The following is a 10,402-nucleotide window of genomic DNA, read 5'->3' as shown; positions in this document are numbered from 1 at the left end:
TTTTCTGCCCTGTGTTAACTTCACATTTCAAGCGTACACATCCTGAAAACAGAGTCTGTGTCTTGAAGTTTTTATCTTTCACAGTGTCTAGCCCAGTAGGCCCTCAGTAAGTAATTGTCACTACTTGTAAGTTTTTTCCCATGGAAAATAACTTAAAAGCTGTCATATATTTATTTTGGCACACTTTAATGTACTTTTCTTTGTGTCTTTTTTTTTTTTCTTTTTTCTTTTTTTGAGATGGAGCTTCTCTCTTGTTGCCCAGGCTGGAGTGCAATGGTGCAATCTCAGCTCACTGCAACCTCCGCTTCCTGGGTTCAAGCGATTCTCCTGCCTCAGTGTCCTGAGTAGCTGGGATTACAAGGATGCGCCACCACACCCGGCTAAATTTTGTATTTTTAGTAGAGATGGGGTTTCGCCATGTTGGCCAGGCTAGTCTCAAACTCCTGACCTCAGGTGATCCACCAGCCTTGGCCTCCGAAAGTGCTGGGATTACAGGCATGAGCCACTGCACCTGGCCAACTTTAATGTATTTTTCAATCCGTGCTGCTCTCCTCCACTCTCACCGTCCCATATAACCCTCAGAAGTATGAAATTTAGGAACTCCTTGAGGACAACCAAGCTGCTGGAAGGAAGAGAGAGAGGGTTTGCTGAGCTGTGAATGGTAAATGGTGTTTATACATCTGTTCTCTGTGGGCTTCCAGAGCTTCTGCAAGAGAAGGGGAAATAGAAAACCGTGATTAGGGGTGATGTTGGAGGGCATCGTGGATGATTTCACATGCAACAAGAGAAGAACAATCACCTGCAGACACTGAGCTAAGCCATAATCTTTGGGGAGTGGGGACAAATGGCACATGTAAATTGGAAGACATTAATACATTTAATTAACAAAGAACTTTACTAGAAATGTGGCAGATTTAGTTTCTGTCTGTGAACATGATTATTTGTTGAGTTTTACTGTTGAATGTGCCTGGCTAAGTTTTGTCTCCCACCACTAGAAAAGGTAGTGACACTATTATTGCTCACGGTGCCAGGGTTCTTCCCAACCCATTTGTGTTGAAACCATACAGAACTGCTTATCTGTGCAGTTCCCAAGAACAACTTCATCCCGACTCTGGTTACTCATGATGCTGCATCCTCCCTCCTTTTGCCCTGAATACTGGCTTCCAAAGGTTCTTACTGTGCTTCATAGAAGACCACCGCAAATGCAAGAAGATGTGTGTTTCTGCTCATGTTCAGCTTATCGTTTTTCCCATCATGTTTTTTTTTTTTTTTTTTGAAGACTTTATTTGCTAGGTCACTTTATTCCAAGAATGGAATCTCTTTCAAAGCTGACCACACCCTTGCCTCTGCCCACCACCACCAGCAGGAAAGGCCAGCTTGAAGGCAAGTGAGGAGAGCAGTGCCGTTCAGAAGCCTGGCATCCCTACATTAGTGGATGCAGGAGAGGTCGTTGATTAGAGGTGCCTGTTGGAGTTGCTGGGCAGCAGTCTGGAAAGCCCTGAGAGATGGATGGCCACTCCTGGAAGACGGCCTGACGTGGGGTGCCTGGGGAAGAGGGGAGGTCACAGCCCTCTGTCAGCAGGAGAGGGCAGAGGCTGAAAGAAAGTGTGACTGAGGGAGCAGGTGTGGATTGGAAAGGAATAAGAAGAAAGAACAGAAACAGGAAGGACTAGATGGAAGAGACGGCTAATGTGCTCCCTTCCCCAGCCAAAGCTGATTTGAGTTTCCAAGGGTTTTTGGAGAGCGATTGCCAAAGCTCTTACCTCCAGCATTTCCAATTCTCTTCCTGTGTGGAATATCCCAAATGGAGTAGATACGCTGGGCCTGCACTCATTTCTCTTGAGCCAGATGTTTCTGAGGGCCCACAGCTTCATGTATCTTGAAGGCTGGAGCAAGATATTTTATGAGGAGATGTTGAGTGTCTCCATTTCCACATAGCAGAGTAGGGAAATCCTCAAAACCTTGTCAGTAGGCCGAATGCCTCATTGCACAAATGGTCCTATGAGAGTCCTCGCACCTGGAGCCTGGCGCACAGAAGGGCCGCATGCGCTTCCCCCATCTTCCCTCCCTCCATTGCAATAATCAAGCAGCCCTACCTACATGCTGGGTCTTTCCATTTTTATCGAATTGCAAGAAAATATTTAAAAGAATTTTCTCCTATGGGAATAATTAAGCAAAAAAGGTCTTTCACTCCTCAGAAACAACTTTGTTGTTTGCTTGGGATTTTATTTCGTTTAAACAAATTTATTTCAAAATAAATACAATTTTGTTCCATATAGCATTTTCTTTTCTTTCTTTTCTTTTCTTTTCTTTTCTTTTCTTTTCTTTTCTTTTCTTTTCTTTTCTTTTCTTTTCTTTTCTTTTCTTCTCTTCTCTTCTTTTCTTTTCTTTTCTTTTCTTCTTTTTTGAAACAGAGTCTCGTTCCGTCACCCCAGGCTGGATGGAGTGCAGTGGTGCAGTCTCAGCTCACTGCAACCTCCATCTCCGGGATTCGGGTGACTCTCCTGCCTCAGCCTCCCAAGCAGCTGGAATTACAGGCACGCACCACCACAGCTGGCTGATATTTGTATTTTTAGTAGAGATGGGGTTTCACCATGTTGGTCAGACTGGTCTTGAATTCCTGACTTCAAGTGATCCCCCTGTCTCAGTCTCCTAAAGTGCTGGAATTACAGGCGTGAGCCACTGCGCGCTTGGCCAGCATTTTATTTTAGTAGTTAAAATTAACTGGGGTTCTCCAGAGAGGGCCCCACCGCATACCCTGGGGGAAGGAATGCTGACCACTTGAAGCTTCCATTAAAGCCCAAGAGGATGGAGTTTGGAGAGCTTCTGGATAGCTGAACACAGGGAGGTTCCTGTAGGGTGGAGCGCCCAGGGAGGGCATGGAAGCTCCGTGCCCCTTCCCTGGTACCTCGCCCTATGTGTCTCTTCATCTGTGTCCTTTGTAATGTCCTTTATAATAAACCTGTAAACATTAAAAATGAAAAACTGGAGGTGTTTTGCAGTAATGTATAGGAAACACTAGATGTCAGGAGAGAACAAGCTAACCTAATGTTTAACTGACTGTGTTTGCACTCAATTATTTAGAATAGTAGATTTTAGGAAATTGTTAGAAACCTAAGGAACATTTACAAGTAAATTATATTTGTTAAATATTGTATTTAATTTATTTAAATATATATTTATTTAAATATAAACAAACACAGACTTACACCTAATACTGGATGTTTTCCACTCTGATCTCTGAGGAGGTCCTGATGACTCAATAAAAACACTTTTAAGCATGTATTAAGGGCCAGGTGCTATCATGTACATAAATCTATAGATTGTACATACAATTCCAATTTTCTCTCCCCTGATGCTTAACTGTCCAAAATCTAAGCTAGCAGAGTGTGTTTTTTTGGGGGGGTGGGTGAAGAAAGAATCAACATCTCATGTAATGAGAGATGCTTCTGGAAAGGCCTGCAGGGAAGGTACCAAATCAATCAAGTATTCCTTGGTCATTTCTAAGGGTATGGGCAGAAGTGCTTCAAATGAGCATGAACTTGGTGTTTGTTTGTTTGTTTGTTTGTTCCTATAGCGTAAGGTTTCTCAATGTACTCTAAATCTTGTCATGGTTTCTCTTCCAAATTTAAAGGAAAATTTCTAATCGTTAGCTTTCCTGTTGAACTTGTTCCTTTTTGCATAAATTTGGCATGCTTTTCGGCTTCCAGTTCTCTGACATTTATTACAATTTCTCATAATCTTAATTTAGAGTCAGTTTGTTTCATAGCATAGATTCCCTTTAGAAAAATTTTACAATAACACTGTAACATCTTTTGCTATAGTTCAGCATTCAAGTTAATCCTAGAAGTTTTTCAGGGAGAAACTCAAGGGTTTGAGGGAATTAGAGAATCTCAGAATGGAAGAGAGTTTAGTTGATCACACTGGGTAGTGGGAAGACTGTATTTCCATTCATGAAGCCTACATAGTATTTGTTTTAGGCCAGCCACATCACTCCTGGATTATTACAATGAACTGTTCACAAAATAAAAATTGCAATTCTTTCTTAACCAGTTTGTATGTCATACCTTCCATCCAGCTTCCCAGTGGAGAAGAGTGGGCAAGCGCACCAGAAGTCAGATGCCAAGGGTCAGGTTTTATTTGTGCCATTCGCTAACTGTGTAACCTTAGCCATGAAAGTCTCTATTTATACTCTGCATACTTTGAATACTTTACATTTTTTCTGCGTTTTAAACCGAGAAAAGGTGCTTTTCTTTTATAGCCTCTGATAATCTAAAAAATTATTTCCTACACTTTTAATAAAATTAATAATTTGCACAATAAAAGTATTCAACTTGAGCAGCTAGAATAGCAGTTTTACTTTGCCACTAGTTAAAACTATCCTTTCTCTTTCAGTTTTGTAAAATGAAGTGAGGATGGGAATTTGCATTTTTTCTCTTCTGTAGTCAAAAGAATCTAAATTGCTTGGTTCCTCTTTGCTAGTCTCTACCCAAGGACAAAGTAGCTAACAAATAATATATGCGAATCTCTTAGTATAATTAAATATAATGATTGACCCCAGTTTTGAGGGAAAATAACCACATAAAACAAGATTTGAACTTAGAATGGACTTTAGAACAATAACAATGTAACAATGATAATAAAAGAATTAAGGAACTCCTTTAGTTATTTCCCCTTGGCCTGTTTTCACACAGTTGCCAATACTTTGTGTTCTACTCTTTTTACTTAACTAGATCAAAAGCACATTTCCTTATTGCTGCAGGACGGCCGGAGCTGCTGGGTCTTTACCCTCTGGGAGGGTTGGATTGCCCTGCTGAATGACTAAGCTCAGCAGGCTAGGATTGGTCAGTGTAGGAGGTGGATCGAGGGTGCAGACAGGTCAGGAATTCTACCTGTTATGGCCCAAAGTGGGGCAGGGAGGCAGATCCAAGCCAGAGTCCACCTGGGGAATCAAAGTGCAAGAGGCAAAGGACCAGAGCAATTTAGTAACTGGACAATGGAGCCCGGAATTAGGAACAGAACTGAAGAAAGCTTGACATGCAAGCAGGTTCCCACAAGCCGAGAGTGTCCAGGACAAGTGCCCCAGTGTCTGATGGAGATTGCAACTTTATGGTGTTCAGGAGGGTGACTAGGGACTTGTCTCTCTGTCTTGGAGATACAGTATCAAGAATTACACTTTAAAAAATTTTCAATAACTGCAAGACATTCCATCTGGAAAAGCTGCCAAACACTTGCCTCCTTTGGGCATGAAGGATGGTTCCTTTAAAGTCAACAGACTGACAGTAACTCTGCTTCTCCCAACGCTCAGGTGTAGGCTCCCTGTTGAGGCCTCCTGGGTTAGAATTGCTCTAGGCCACCAGCCACTGCCTACCCCAGACCTCTTCTCTTCCATGCTCTCCCTGGTCTCTCCCAGAGAGGGTTTGATATTCAGGATTTTTTTCTTATCCAGTACCCTTGGGTGTGTGGATCTTTGGGGTGATTTGCCTGTCTTTGTAATTAACTAAGTAATGTACAAGTTCAGGCTGCAGCCCCAGCCTCAGCCTCAGCTCCACCAGTGTTTGCTGCCTTGTGGTCAGAACATGACCAGGGCAGAACATTACCACATGTGGGGAAGACTGACTGCCTAGCCCAGCATTCACTGGGTAGGTTTTATTCAAGCAGAAGTGGTGAGAGACCTCATTTTGGCCCTGTGCTTAAGCAGTGCAGCTTTACAGAACAAGAAAATTGGCCAACCATGGGGGAGTTCATGCCTGTAATCCCAGCAGTTTTGGAGGCTGATGCATGAGGATCATTTGAGCCCAGGAATTTGAAACCAGTCTGGGCAATATAGCAAGACTCTGTCTCTATTTAAAAAGAAAAGAAAAGAAAAAAAAAAGAGCAAGAAAGTGATTACTGCGTTTGAATCCTCTCCCATGTGTATAGAAAACAAACAAACAAAAACAAACAAACAAAAAACCCGGAAGGACAGGGCTTCCTCAGAGTCCCTAATACCTGCACAAAAACAAGCTGCATTAAAGTCCTTGTTCCCCTTTACCTTGGGCTTCGGCTTAAAATCCTTCTGAAGATGAGGTCTGTTGCAGTGGCCTAATGTTGCTGCAGCTTCCTGGAGCTGGACCTCACTGCCTTCCTCAGGATACCCTTGGTGTTGCTATCGATGCTTCTCCTGGCTGGCAGGAGCCTCGTTTGCAGAACTGCCAGGCTCAGTTCCATGTTCATCTAGTCCTCCCACAGGAAGGGGCTCCAGGTCCTGAGGGAGTGCTAACCTCAGGACATCAAGCTGTCTCAGAAGCTCTTGTTTGTTGTGCAGCAACTCCTAGTTTAGTGGTTTAAAGTAACCATTTTATTTAGCTTCGGATACTGTGGGACCACTGGGCAGTCCTTGTCGTCTGGGCTGGCAGCAGACAGACAACCATGTGTCTGTCCTTCCTGAGACCCAAATCCTCCCAGGATAAGCATATGAGACGCTGAAAGCATCGCGAGGGGGTTGATTCCTTTTGTATCCATGGGCTGTCTTTGTCTAAGTGTTGAGCCAGTTAGATACCATGGACCCCTGAAAACACTGAGACAAGACTGCTCAAATTTGCCAGCTTGGAAGGAGGCTGACAGTCTGCCCATAAGCCCCTTTTAAAATGTAGATTTTATTGTTTATTTAGGTATCATGAGGTCAACAGATCAGGAGACAATTGCCATTGAAATGATAGTTTATTATAGTTTCCAGGAGGAGGGGGGCAGGTCAGCCACCCACGCAGGAGGGGTGCTGAGGTCAGTTGTAGGCGCAGAGAGTGAGGCGAACTGCCTCCGGAAAGAGCCTTTTTGTGATGTTTGCAGGAAGTTGTGGGCGAGGCTGGGTGAGCAGGCTAAGCAGGTTTAAGATTGGCTCACTTGCATAACTCGATGCCTTGCCTGCTCCCGAGGTGATTAGGACAGGGGAATAGTGTCCCCCAGTGCAAGAGCTTATTAAGCAGGGGGTGGGGAGCGGGCTGCGAATTGGTTAGTTTGCTTATGAAAGGCACCCTCACAGGAGGGTTTGTTATCTCCAAGAATTAGTTGACACTGGGAGGAGCAGCACCCCGCTTCCCCCCACAGGCCTCCCTCCCCTTCAGGAAGGCCTCTCAGGTCAAAGCATCCGATATCGAAGCTAGAAAACAGGTGGTTAATACAGTCACTTCTGTGCCTTCTGTGCCTTGGCCAGGTGACTTGTGCCATATCTAATCTCCAAATGCCCCCAGGGAGTTCTTGCTTGGACTTCTCTTTCTATTTGCCTCCTCTTATGGTTGTGAGATTTATGTGACACCCTCATAAAAATGGTAGATGCTGTCCCCTGGAGTGCAAGTCCCCCATTCCGTTCTCCACTGATTACCAGCAACAGCTGATGGCTTTATGGATGGCCAAGATAGCCAACATTTGATCCCAGCACTCAGTTTGTGCCTGGATTCTGAAACTTCTGAATCAGGTTCATTGTTCAGGATTCTTCACTGATAGATCCAAAGCGAAAGAGAGCTTTCAGGTTAGGGCCTAGAGCCCCTTGCATCTGGTCAAGCACACCTCTGCCACCATTGCTGCCCATTTCCCTTTCACATGAACTATGGTTTTTACCCTGACTACTTCCTCACTTCCTCTGATAAGATACTTACCTGGCTGCTAGTCACTGCCTGGGACAACCAAAGCATTGCCCAAAGGGACCTCCGAGGTGCCTTTGACCCACAGGGATTAGGAATTGTTACTGCTTTTTGATTTGGCATCTTCCTTAGCTATGGTGGCATCTGACAGCTGGTGCTCCCAGTGTCAAGTGACATCCTGCCCTGGTTCTTGAACAGGAACTTTGGGATAATTTCCTTGATTTCCAAAATGGGATTACTGGGAAACCTTTGGTTCTTGATTCAGTTGCAAAGTTGTTTTCCACAAGAATCAATGTATTTTACAGTGTATCTGACAACATTTTAAAAAATTAGTTGTTGTTATTATTATTATTATTATTATTATTTTGAGACAGGGTCTGTTACCCAGACTGGAGTGCAGTGGTGCAATCACAGCTCACTGCAGCTTTGACCTCCCGGGTTCAGGTGATCCTCACACCTCAGCCTCCCAAGTAACTGAGACTACAGGTGCACGCCACCACGACCAGCTAATTTTTTGTACTTTTTGTAGAGATGGGGTTTTGCCATGTTGCCTAGGCTGATCTCAAACTCCTGGGCTCAGGCGATCCTCCCACCTTGGCCTCCTAAAGTGCTGGAATTACAGGCATGAGCCACTGCATCTGGCAACACTTTATGGCACCAATTTTACCAGACCCTCAGTAGCCGTGAATATTATTGAATACTGCTACAGTCTGAATGCTTGTTTCACCCACAAGTTCATAGGTTGAAATCCTAATCCCCAAGGTGATAGTATTAGGATGTGGGGCTTTTGGTAGGTGATTAGTGTGGAGTCTTTGTGAATGGCATTAGTGTACTTATAAAAGAGGCCTGAAAGAGACCTACTGCCTCTTCTACGATGTGAGGTTAGAGTAAGAAGCTGTCCATCTATGAACCAGGAAACAGGCCCTCACCAGACATCAAATCTGCCAGACGTGTGTTCTTGGACTTTCTAGCCTCCAGTACTGTGAGAAATAAGTTTTGTTAAAGCAGCCTGAATGGACCAAGCAAGAGAAACATTTTATTTCATTATTTGCTAATAAATGAGGAAAGGTACATTATTGTTTCTCTCATTTCTTTGATGGCTAGTGAGAATAAATGAGCTCAGTAATTTCTTTTCTTTTCTTTTTTTTTTTTTGAGACAGAGTTTCACTCTTGTTGCCCAGGCTGGAGTGCAACGGCGCGATCTTGGCTCACCACAACCTCCGCCTCCTGGGTTCAAGCCATTCTCCTGCCTCAGTCTCCAGAGTAGCTGTGATTAAAGGCATGCACTACCATGCCCGGCTAATTTTGTATTTTTAGTAGAGACAGTGGTTCTCCATGTTGGTCAGGCTGATCTCAAACTCCCAACCTCAGGTGATCCACCTGCCTCGGCTTCCCAAAGTGCTGGGATTACAGGCGTGAGCCACCGTGCCCAGCAGTATTTGTTTCTTTATTTCTTTAATTATTAATTTATTTTTGGGGACAGGGTCTCTTGGTATTGCTCAGGCTGGAATGCAGAGGCTATTCATGAGCATAATCATAGTATAGCGTCCATCTTCTGGGCTCAAGTGGTCCTCCTGCCTCAGTCTCCCAAGTAGCTGGGACTATAGGCACACACTACCACACTAGGCTCAATATTTGTTTTATCTATATTGCAAATTATTCATTTTTTTTTCTTTTTTTACTTTTTATTAGTTTCTTAATGTTCATCTTATTTGGTATATCGTTTGTTTTTATTTTGGTATGTAATTCTTTATTTTGTTTTTCTTTTACCCTACTTTCAAGCTAACAAGTTAGGTATATAGCTCTTTACATAACATTATTAACCCTTTATTTGTCATCTTTTTAGAAAATGTTTTTATCTATCTTCCTTGACTTTATGTCTTCTTTTTTCCTTGACATAAAGACATTTTTTTAAATGTAGCCACATTTTTAGATGTTCTCTCCATGTTTGTTTAGATCTTTTTTTAAGCCTAGAAAGTATTGCCCTCCTTTTTGTTTTATATTTTTTCTGATTTTTTGTATTATAACTTTTTAACGCTATAATTCAACCACAGTTCATTTTGGAGTATGAAGTGAAGTTAGTAGCTAATTTTTTGTTCCATATTTACAACTAGTTTTTCCAGAATCATTGTCAAATAATTTCTTTCTCCAATTATTCATGATGCTGTCTATAGGATACAATGAATTATTATAAACACTGTTGTCTGTTTTCTGCCATCTATTTTGTTTCATTAATTTGTGCTTATTCTTATGCCAATACCTCTCATTTAATTGCAATATATTTGTAACATTTTAATATAAGACAGACTCTTATTTGTTTTCTTTTAAATAATTTGTTTTGGTATCTTTTCCTATTTATACGTTAAGATGAATTTTACAATTATTTTCTCAAATTCTCCCTTCTCCCCCACAACATGGATTTTATTGGAAATACAATAAGCCTATGCATTAATTTGAAAAAAACCCATATCTTTACAGTGTTTAGCTTTTTTGATAGGGCAACATACAAAGTGTCTTTTATATCTCCTAGTTCAGCTAAGTAGTTTTTTATATGATACATTTCTCATTGGATCAGTTATTTCATTATCTGTTGGTATTTCTCAATGGGATTAGTTTACTATCTTAAATAGAAAGTTTTAAGCACACACCTCTTGAACCTATCAAAAGAGTATCTCTAAAATTTTTTAACAGATTTTTTAGGGATATGGGAGTGGGGAGTTTGTTTAATAGCATTCCACTGATATGTTTGTCTGTGAATTTTTTTTTTTTTTTTTTTTTTTTTT

This window comes from Rhinopithecus bieti, unplaced genomic scaffold, assembly GCF_001698545.2.
Source record: "Rhinopithecus bieti isolate Rb0 unplaced genomic scaffold, ASM169854v2 scaffold_21726, whole genome shotgun sequence".
Taxonomy (NCBI): domain Eukaryota; kingdom Metazoa; phylum Chordata; class Mammalia; order Primates; family Cercopithecidae; genus Rhinopithecus; species Rhinopithecus bieti.
Note: the sequence above shows the minus strand (reverse complement) of the source record.